The sequence below is a fragment of the Hyla sarda genome, chromosome 1 (assembly GCF_029499605.1).
Source record: "Hyla sarda isolate aHylSar1 chromosome 1, aHylSar1.hap1, whole genome shotgun sequence".
Taxonomy (NCBI): Eukaryota; Metazoa; Chordata; class Amphibia; order Anura; family Hylidae; genus Hyla; species Hyla sarda.
This window is the reverse complement of record NC_079189.1, coordinates 291,646,046-291,657,366: the sequence shown is the minus strand read 5'-3', so window position 1 is coordinate 291,657,366 and position 11,321 is coordinate 291,646,046. Positions and strand designations below refer to the sequence as shown.

General features: G+C 41.1%; 1 long non-coding RNA gene across 1 annotated transcript; it reads right to left on the bottom strand.

Annotated features, from left to right (window-relative positions):
* Positions 1 to 376: 376 nt before the first annotated feature.
* Positions 377 to 7,672, bottom strand: LOC130267400 (uncharacterized). Its single transcript, XR_008843174.1, has 3 exons — positions 7,606 to 7,672; positions 3,567 to 3,772; positions 377 to 413 (listed from the first exon to the last, which is right to left on the bottom strand). It is a non-coding gene; the product is annotated as an uncharacterized LOC130267400 (long non-coding RNA).
* Positions 7,673 to 11,321: the final 3,649 nt, after the last annotated feature.

Genomic DNA, 11,321 nt, shown 5'->3' with positions numbered 1-11,321 from the left:
TGGACACCGCACTGGAGCTTTTTGGCGAGTCACATCAGCTCTATGTTTGCAGATGCAAAAATGAAGCATACAAAGAAAAAAACACTGTACCTACTGTGTGTAGCATTTGGGGCTGCTTTGCTGCATCTGGTACAGGGAGTCTTGAATCTTTACATGGCACAGTGAAATCTCAAGACTATCAAGACATTCTGGAGAAAGCAGGTCCTGGTTCCTCCAACAGCATAATGACCCAAAACACACTGCTAAAAACCCCCAAGAATGGCTAAGAGCACATTGAACTATTCTGAAGTGGCCTTCTATAACTCTGATCTGAATCCTATTAAACATCTGTGAAATGAACTGAAACATGCAGTCTGATTAAGCCAAACCTGAGACAGCTGGAGCACCTTTTTATGAGGAGTAGGCCAAGATACCTGTAGACAAATGCAGAAGAACATCATTTGCAAATGAGTCATGAAAGGTAAATCAAGGCTTCCCTCTAATCTCCACAGCAGTTAAAAGTTTAGAGGAATCCCTTCCTTGCCATGTTGCTGCTGTTTTTTTTTTATTTTTTATTACATTGCACCTTGAAAATCCAGTGCATCAGTAATGCTTTCTCCCTCCATGTTCACCAGCACAACAACATGACTTAGCCATAAGGAGTAGCTGCTGTGGTGTTCTTTGACTGGTCAGTCTATTAAAGGGGTACTCTGGTGGAGATTTTTTTATTGAACTGGTGCCAGAAAGTTAAACAGGTTTTTAAATTACTTCTATTAAAAAATCTTAATCCTTTCAGTACTTTTTAGCAGCTGTTTGCTACAGAGGAAAATCTTTATATTTTTTAATTTCTTTTTTTGTGTTGTCCACAGTGCTCTTTGCTGACACCTGATGCCTGTATCAGGAACTGTCCAGAGCAGGAGAAAATCCCCATAGTAAACCTTTGCTGCTCTGGACAGTTCCTGACATGGATAGAGGTGTCAGCAGAGAGCACTGTGGACAACACAAAAAAGAAATTCAAAAAGTAAAGAATTTCCTCTGCAGCATACAGTGGCTAAAAGGTACTAAAAGGATTAAGATTTTGTAATAGAAGTAATTTCCAAATCTGTTTAACTTCTTGGCACCAGTTTATTTTAAAGAAAAAAAAAGTTTGCTACCGGAGTACCCCTTTAAGGCAAAGAAAGTACTTGACTGGGTACTACTGGGAAACAGCCACGCTCTAGTTCTGCCTCCTGAAATAGAGAGAAATAGAAAAAGCTGTGGACCATGGAGGAGACTCTTAGGGGCTAAATAACCACAGTGAGAGCACTAAAATCACATTGTCATAGTCTAACAAAACCATGCAGGATTTAAAAATCTTTTAAAATGACTGGTACACTTTAAACCCTGCTCCTGACATCACTTCTGGCTATGGTGTTAAAACTTTTTGGCGATTCACTGTCCTCATCTGGAGATTTAGACAGCCTCCCAAATTACATTCCATTTTATAAAGATTTGCACACTGCTTAAAGAGTAAGCAACATAAATCACAGAAAGTGTATCCTCAATGTATTTTAAACTAAGGAGAAACTTTGATGTTCTTCTTGGGGGCATGTCTCAATGTTGGAGTAAGGTAGTATAGATTTTACTCATGTTTGCTTGGTGTATTTTTTACACAGTTGCTTAAAATTTACCAACATAGAGCACAGGACTATTTTGCGCAATTATCGAAACCAATGAGCTGCAGAGCTAGGTTTAAGGTTTGTGCTCTGGCATCTGTCACATTTGTATGCCTCCTATTAGGTGGTGCAGGCTTTTGCGCAAAATACAATTTACCGCACATGATAACTTCTATTAATAAATGTCGCCCATTATGTCTTCTTTTGTTCTCATCCTTCACCCTCTTACCTCATCTAAGTATAACTTTCCTTCTGTACTGGCAATTTCGTTCATCTAATATGCCATGGTAAATTTTACTCTGGTCACCAAGATCAAAAACACCTCTGGTCATGAAGGAGTTAACCTGATACCCTCTTTCTTGAGAAACTAAGTACTACCCACACAATTCACTTCTAGTAATAAAGCTATTTATAAAACGGTCTCAGAATGTTCAAACCAACTCTCTATCAGGTCTCAGAGACAGCTTGGAGACAACCAAGCCACACCACGAATGTTTAAACATGACATTTTTAATATGTTTTCTGAAAGATTTTTACCACTGTACTTCTCTGCACTTAGTAGACACTTCAAGGAGATACATGCAGGAGATGTAAGTAATTTACGTGCTATAGGAATGGAAAAAGTCAGAAATCATGCAAATGGGGGAGGGGCAACCCCAGAAGACGCCTACTAAACAGAGAAACCTTCTGGATGTTCGTTTTGAACACAAGATATCCTCAGGGGTAAAATCAGAGGTTAGACTTAATTATGACAAATTAATTTATAACAGTTTAGTTGGTAAAGATTATTCTTAAAGGGGTGCTCCACTTCCCAGCGTTCGGAACATTTAGTTCCGAATGCTGGGTGCGGGCTTCGGGGGTCGTCACGCCCCCTTGTGATATGATGTCATGACGGGGCGTGGCGACTCCCGAAGCACGCATCCAGCGTTCGGAACTAATTGTCCCGAACGCTGGGGAGTGGAGTACCCCTCTAAGGTATATTCTTCCTTTTTTTTCAAAATCTAATTCAGTGGGAGGTTTTGTCTTGGATATATTGATTCTCTGTGGGTGTCTGATATTTCTACCATGAACATGAGATATTCACCAGGTCTGCTTTTATTATGGTTTTCTGTGAGTCCCATGTGTATTAATGCTGTAACATTGTGAGTCCATTCTGTTTTTTGGGGGGTTTTCAAATTTTCACACATTCTAAAAATAATTTGATGTCACAAACATGTCACAGGGATTTCAGTATATATATATATATATATATATATATATATGTGTGTGTGTGTGTTTGTATAATAAGTCTGTATTCTATGACTAAGCGCGAAAGCGTGGAACGCGTCATAGTTTTTACCGTGTCTATGATACTACTTCAATAAAGAAAGACTCTTGTTTATACTTCACACCTTGGATGCTGGATGTTTCTTTCTTCAAGTTACTATAGTTAATTGGTTATTATTGAAATGGCAATGACCCAGACCTTATCTTCTTTACAATGTGCTGCTTCACACCATAAATCTGTGGATACCAGTAGTTTACTTATTATCACAACTGGGGTTATCCAGGAATAACAGAGCTAAATTCTTCCAAAAACACGTCTGTTCTTAGGTTGTGTGTGATATTACAGCTTGGCTTAATTCACTTTAATGGAACTGAGCTGCAATCAACCTGGGGACTAGGCACTGTTTTCGAAAAAATCAGCTCTGTTTTCCTAATCCTGGACAACCCCTTTAAAAGACATAGAAAATGTAAGTGTAATAAATAGTGTATTACAATTTCCAGGTGCCGACAAGGAGTTCATCCACTTGGTTGTTAACCGGGATCTACCATACAGAGTAGACAAGATATGTTGAGTATTGTTAAGCAGCTTGTTGCACCCCAACTATATCTCAAACTAGTCTTAGATCTAACATAGAACAAAGGTAAATGAGAACGTCAGCTACTCACCATTTCTTCTTTATCTTCTTTTTATTGCAAATACATGCTCACTACATACAACGTAGTATCGAGGGGGTACAGGTGGGCGACAGCAGCCGTTGTTTCGCATTAGTTCAGTGCTTCATCGGGCCTCAAACTTAGTGGACTTCACCGGAGTTATATACAGGTGTGTGATTCCTAGAACCTATCACCAACTAAAAACAACACCACATGATCTAAAAAGGTAACAGGTAAGAGGTGTTTTGTTAGATCCCTAGGAGCCAACTTTGGATTAAAAAAACTAACACAATTATTCCTAAAAGCATACTGCCATTTCAATTTTATCGTTCAGTCCTAATTGTCCTGTGGCTTGTGTGTTAACAATCCAATATATTTCTCTTTGTAACAAATGTAATTCTGCTCTGGTAACGGGTGTAGCTTGCACTTTTTCTACTCCTGCAAACCGCAGCACTTCTGCATTCCCACCATGGGCTTCATTCACATGGGATAATAGGCAAGGAGCTCCTTTACCCGAATGGAAAGAATAAAAATGCTCCCTTATGCGAGTGCACAACTGCCTTACAGTCTTCACTATGTAAAAGAAGCCACATGGGCAAAAAAATTACAAAAAAACTATGTTTTTCTTTTTGCAGGTAATAAATTCTCGGACTGTGTGATTAACTTGCCAAATTCTTAATGTTTTAGCGCCTAAATTATATTTACAAAAATTACATTTTTTTGCATAAATAATTTCCTTGCGGAATAATTTAGTTCAATTATGTAGTTTTCTTATATGTTTCTGACTTTTCAACATGTCACCAATAGTATGATTTCTATATGCAATAAGTGGTTTCTTCTTTTCTATGTGTCTAACTTCTTCGTCTGCTTCTATCATGTACCAGTTTCTCCTGATCGCTTGTTCTATAACTTTATTTACTGGAGAATTTTTAAATGTAAAGGCAAACCTTCTAATATTCTCTTTCTGTTTAATACAAATATTCTTATATAATATGTCCTTTCTGTCCCTCTTGTCTGCTTTTTTCCTTCCTTGCTCAATCTGAATTTTTGGATACCCCCTCTCTTTTCCAGTTCATCTGCTTGTGCTTGGTAATTTTCTTCATTACTGTTATTCCTTTTTAATCCTATGAACTGCCCTTATGGTATTCCTTTCTGTACGGATAAAGGATGGGAGCTATTAAAATGTAAAATAGTGATTTTAGCAACCTCTTTCAGACAACCCTCACTTGTAATAGGGGTTACACATTCAAGCTCGGATTACAACAGTACATACCTACCTGTTAATTAGGATATTTAAACTTAACATAACGGTCAGATTTGTGCCCAATGACCGTGATGGAGGGCACGGCTTTAGTGGGCATACCCTGTAATAGATGAATAAAGAAAAAAAAGGGGGAGGTTGGGAGGGTTCCGCAATCTTCACGAACGCCCGTCCAGTAGGAGGCAGGGGCGTTATATACTCCTGCTCCCACCCACGAACCCACCTATACATGCAGGGGGGTGGAGACACTTCCACCCCTCTCACAAATTCAGCCTAAATAGGCTTTACACTTGTGATCGGGGCAACACATGTGAGCTCGGATTGCAACGGTACATACCTACCTGTTTAGTAGGACATTTAAACTTAACATAACGGTCAGATTTGTGCCCAATGACCGCGACTGAGGGCACGCCTTTAGTGGGCATACCCTGTAATAGATGAATGAAGAAAAAAAGGGGGGGTTCGGAGGGTTCCGCAATCATCACGAACGCCTGTCCAGTAGGAGGCAGGGGTATTATATACTCCTGCTCCCACCCACGAACCCTTAACGCCCCGCATATACGTGCAAGGGGGTGGAGACACTACCACCCCTCTCACAAATACAGCCTAAATAGGCTTTACACTTGTGATCGGGGATACACATTCGAGCTCGGATTGCAACAGTACATACCTACCTGTTAAGTAGGACATTTAAACTTAACATAATGGACAGATTTTTGCCCAATGACCGCAATGGAGGGCACGCCTTTAGTGGGCAAAAAGTCAACCTGGTAGGAAACATGGACTGTTGTAATCATCAATCGATACCCCTACCCTAACACAAGAACCAAGATTTAACTCTAGCTTAATGAAAGTGAAGTGACTGCGAACTGGCTGGCCTAGAAATTGATGCAGAGAAAACCGAAGAGCTGTGCTAGTCATGCCCTTTCTGACAAGAATGGGTTGGTACTTGAAAAAGGTCAGGCTGACTTACTAGCTGATATCTGCCTCTGTAGTATAATGACACTCACCATGTTTCAACTATTAAGTGGCAAAAATAGAACTGTTAGCAAGATGAGACACAACTACCACTACCCGACTGACCTTCGGAATGAACAACCATCCATGTATCGTAACGTTATTGCTCTGAAGCTGTGTCAGTAACTGTAACCTGCGTGAAGCCTCCCCCTGCAGACGTGGCAGGCATAACAGGTAAACAACCGCCTATGTGTCATGATGTTATTGTCCTGAAGATATGTGAGCAACAAAAAATGTGCAGTAACGTTATTGCTCTGAAGACGTGTCAGTAACAACAGCTATACAGTGCATCCCCGTGCAGACGTGGCAGGCACAATGGGAAAACAACCCCCTATAAGTCGAAATGTTATTGTTCTGAAGACGTGTCAGTAACAATAACCTGTGTGGTGCCTCCCCCTGCAGATGTAGCAGGCATAACGGGTAAACAACCACCTATGTGCCGTAATGTTATTGCTCTGAAGACGTGTCAGTAACAACAGCTATGCAGTGCATCCCCCTGCAGACATGGCAGATATAACGGGTTTACAACCGCCTATGTGTCATGATGTTATTGTTCTGAAGATATGTGAGTAACAAAAACTGTGTAGTGTATCCCCCTAAGTGTCATGATGTTGTTGCTCTGAAAACAGTAACAACAACAATGCATGTTCATATGAAGGTAAAACAACCGCCTATGTGTCATGACGATGTAGCTCTGAAGACATGTCAGTAATAACTGCGCTGTGCAACTGAAAATGTGACAGATATGTTGAGAAGACAACCACTATGTGTCATGATGTCATTTTGCAGAAAGCGTGTCTACAACACTAACATATTGCATGCTGTATGGACAAAAGGATTAAACGGTAGAGGTTAAATATAACCTGTTAAGATACAAGTGCTAATATGTGACCGTAGTGGTGACTTAGTGACTAAATGTGGTACAACTACCAAAGTAACTAAAGGGACCAACAGCTACAGGAGCGAATGCCGGTATAACGGCACAGCAGCATATGCACGTGATATGAACTGTAACATGCAAGGTAAACGAATGTTTGCTTACCGCTGCTCCAATCCTAGCATGAATGAGACTGACTTGATAGCATACGTGATGTGATTGGTGTTGCTGATGAACGAAAGACTCCGCTGTACTAGTAAATGTCGTAACTTCTACTGAAACTAACTATATAATAATCCACCTATAAACATACGTGACTTCAATGTGTCTGACATGTACGTGAGGTGACGACTATAGTTGTGTAAGGATGCTATTAGACGGATGGATGTTATACAAATGTCAAAAGTATGCTGGTGTTGATGTTGGTGTATAAAACTATCCATGCACAGTAAATAATCGTGGATTTATGAGTGATATGTAAGCTAACAACCTTAGTACCATATACAACCGTTTATGACTGCGCAATAAGAAATAACTAAATCTATCATAACTTATAGTATAGTATTAAATTGTATGCATGCTCGGAATAAAAGCAATGCAATTTGCTCCGAACGATAACCGTATAAATGCTATAGTGCATGTCCTGTATGCAGACATGGCCTGTAAGCGACGTAAACCAGAAACGCCACACATATATGCACAAATTTTAAAACAATGAACAACATGCATGAAATGAACTATGACCATCTGTATCACATCAACGCTAGACCTAGTGCATAAATTGTATAAGTGCTGTAAGCCTATGCAGCATAACCGGAGAAAAATGCTATGTAGTCACAATAATAACGCTATGGCATGTTTGTAGTGTAAAATACAGTGCCGTAGTTGCTACTTACTGGAAACGTTATGAATCACAAGACGCCAAAAGTGCAAGTACTGTAACCTTCTACGAACGTATGTTCAGTGTAAAGAAATACAAGCGTATATACATTATAATGACACAACCGTGTGTACAGTACTAGTAGTGATAACTACTAGCGTAAGCACAGTAAAAATGGTACTGGCATATGTACAGTGTAAATAGTACAAGCGTATGTGCAGTGACCAACTAATAGCGTATGTACAACCTAACAACTACGGTAAACTACTAGTGTATGAACAGTATAAATGGTACCAGCGTATGTACAGCGACCAACTACTAGCATAAATACCGTGAAACTATGGTAGTAGAACAATGACTAGCGTATGTACAGTATAGATGGTACAACTTGTGGGCTGTAAACAACTACTAGCATATGTATGGTATAAATGGTACTATCATATGTACAACATGAAAGGTACTATTTAATTTTTTTTTTACAGAAAACTATGAGATTAAGTGCGGTAACTATGAGCGCATGTACGATACAGCTACGAAGCGTGTATTCTATATCAATGATGACAGCGTTAAAAGTATGACAATTCATAGTGTATGTATGATACTAGTCATCACTACTTAAAGTGACCATACCGCCTGCATAATAGACTTTGTACAGCATGTAGCATTAAAATTCAGTACAGAAAATGAACACATGAAAATGAATGAAAGCATCTATTACAACAGCCTTTACTACCGCACCCCAGCAGTAGTAGCTGACAGCGAGGCTCCGGTGTGATACTGCATCTGTATGGAACCAGATAGAAACATGTGCCAGTTACTAAAGAGATCTCCGTGATCAGTATATGCTGGAGTCTCCCAGCAGTGACAGTAACCATGGACGCGTCACTATGCATGTGGTCACATGACGCTTAGCAGCCAATCACGCTAGGGGGCGGGAACTGGCCAGATGAGGTCTCTACTGGAGGTAGAGAATAGCAAACAGGAAATAGAAACCTTGCAAGCCCCCCTGCGCCCATGCTCCCCTAGTTCTAGCACCCCCTTTGCGATGGCAAAGTCCGACCTTACTTGATTACCGCAGCTTCTCTGGAGACGCTGAGAGGGGAAGTGGATGTTAACCGGCAGTGGGAACGGAACCGGCTGCGAGCAGCTACTCGAGCGCCAACGGATTTTTCAGCGGGAGATCTAAATCTGCCCATCCGCACGTCACGTCCGCAAACGTCACGAACGCCTGTCCAGTAGGAGGCAGGGGCGTTATATACCCCTGCTCCCACCACAAACCCTTAACGCCCTGCCTATACGTGCAGGGGCGTGGAGACACTACCGCCCCTCTCACAAATACAGCCTAAATAGGCTTTACACTTATCAGTACTTGATTCTCTTTTTTCATTTTTATGTCCAAGAACTCCAGTGTATCTCTTCTGAATTGCTTAGTGAACGACATGTTAACAGTGTTACTGTTATTGAGACCTGTGACAACCACTAACACCCTAAGGCCGCATTCACACAGAATTCTGTGTGAATTTATTGCCTTTTAACGTTAATGGTATTCCGCACTGTCATTCACACAGCAGAATTTAATTACCCACTCACTTGTGGAATGGAATTTCTGCAGTGAAAATTCTGCATCAGAAAATCTGCTGTGTGGATGGAACAGCGGAATCCCATTGAAGTGTATTGGTTATAAATTCACGCAGAATTTTCATGCGGAATTCCATGTGGAGTTTCATGCAGAAATTCTGCCATGTGAACATAGCCTCACAGGGTGTGTAAGGGGTCACTAAGCACAAATATATTATAAACTTCTGGGATGTAGCCTGGAATAAAAAAAAACCCTATTCAAATCTTTATTGGTAGGAAAAAAATGGTTGATAAAAGAGTCACTAATTTATTTTTGAATAAAAAATTGTGTTGTTGGTGCACACCCTATGTTTGGCAAAAAGCATGCACGGATACAACCAACATTAAATGAGAAGCATCACACACTTATGTGTGTCATGAACTTGGATGTAGGCTGTCACGGAGCTGGAAGTGGATCCTCCACCTGTGTGGCAGATGACTCGGACCGTATTGGGGAGCGGAGTCTAAGGTGCCGCTGGTTTTCACCAGAGCCCGCCGCAAGGCAGGATGGGCTTGCTGCAGCAGGCGACACCCAGGTCGCTAACCCCGACACGGCTCGACCACACAGATAACTGGGCAAGGCGAGGTACCGAAGGATGAGGCTGTGGCGTAGTCAAACATAGCAGAAGGTCAAGGCAGGCGGCAAAGGTTCGTAGTCAAAAAACATAGCAGGAAGGTCTGGATACACAGCAATGGGAACGCTTTCTCTCGGGCAAATGGTACTGTAGATCCTGCAGGGAAGTGTGGGAGGTGCAGGGACTTTATAATGTAGTGTCAGGTGCAACAGTAATTATGGGCGTTCTGGCCCTTTAAATTTCAGAGCTCCAGCGTGCGCGCCCTAGGAGACGGGGAGGTTCGCAGGAGCTGAGACCCAGGAGAGGATACGGCAGCGGGACGTGGTGGGTGATGGGTCGGGATTCGCATGCGGGCACGTTCCGCAATGCGAATCCCAGCCCAGCCGGCAGACGGGGATACAGGGACTCTGCGCCCCTGGCCAGTGCTTGTGGCCGGAGTGCAGAGTGTAACAATGTTCTACAATATTTCCTCACCTAAGATAATTGTAGAGCACAAACCATCCATGAGTTTTACTGTGTAAATACCTGATATAAATATATATATATATATATATATATATATATATATGATTATTCTATATCAAGTGAGAAAGTCCTGGAGGAGAAAGAATTGGACCAGAGGGGACCCATGACAGTGGATTCTCACAGGCTGAGGGGGTTTGGTTTGTCTTGTTCATTGCAGCAGCGGGGGAAGGAGAGGGATCTGGAGGCACCTGTGGTTATCATGATGGTGTTGTAATGGAGTGTGGCATGGGCTCCTGGGTGGGCTTTGGGCCTTCGGATACTGGTGCTCCTGGACCTGGTGAAGCACAGCTGGGAGTAAATAGGGAGGCCCTAGACTTGGAGGATGGTGGAGGAAAATAAATGATGTCTCCAGGTTCTTCTCCTGCTTTAGACAAGGAAATGACTTAGGGATAGATTTTATTGTTATATATTTTCAAGTATGATGTTTATACGAAGTTTATGTTGCAATGTTGTAATTGTTTACTGTTAAACAAAATTGGGCTGCTGTGTTGCCTTAGCACCAATCTTTTGTGTCAAGTCTTTGAAAGGACAAGTTGTCTAAAAGGTGATGTGGGGTTGGTTTTAGGGACAGCAGTAGAATATTCCTAGTCTAGGTGAAAACAAATATTTAATTCAAGTTGCAATCTTATACATATGAACAAGTTCTAAATATCATATATAAAAAGCTGTTTTCCTACTAGTTTACTAAAACATTGATACCAGAGACAATGAATTAGACATTGATACCAAATGGATTACCAAAGGTTCTTCTGCCTATGAAAGGTTGAAGTCTATAGTTGAAAATACATAGTGTCATATTTTCTGCCATATAGGCAAACTTGAGTTGCATTATAACACTTGCCAAGAATTTTGTCCAAAAACACTGCACTTTAGGATTGATGCTGTAATAGCATGAACACTGTTGGCTGCCATGACCACAATTGTAATGTTCAAAGAGCAGAAGCATTTGGGAAGGATATAGCTTATAGTATAGTATAGTATTGAAGCAAATAAAAGAAGGAAGGAATTTGTAAAA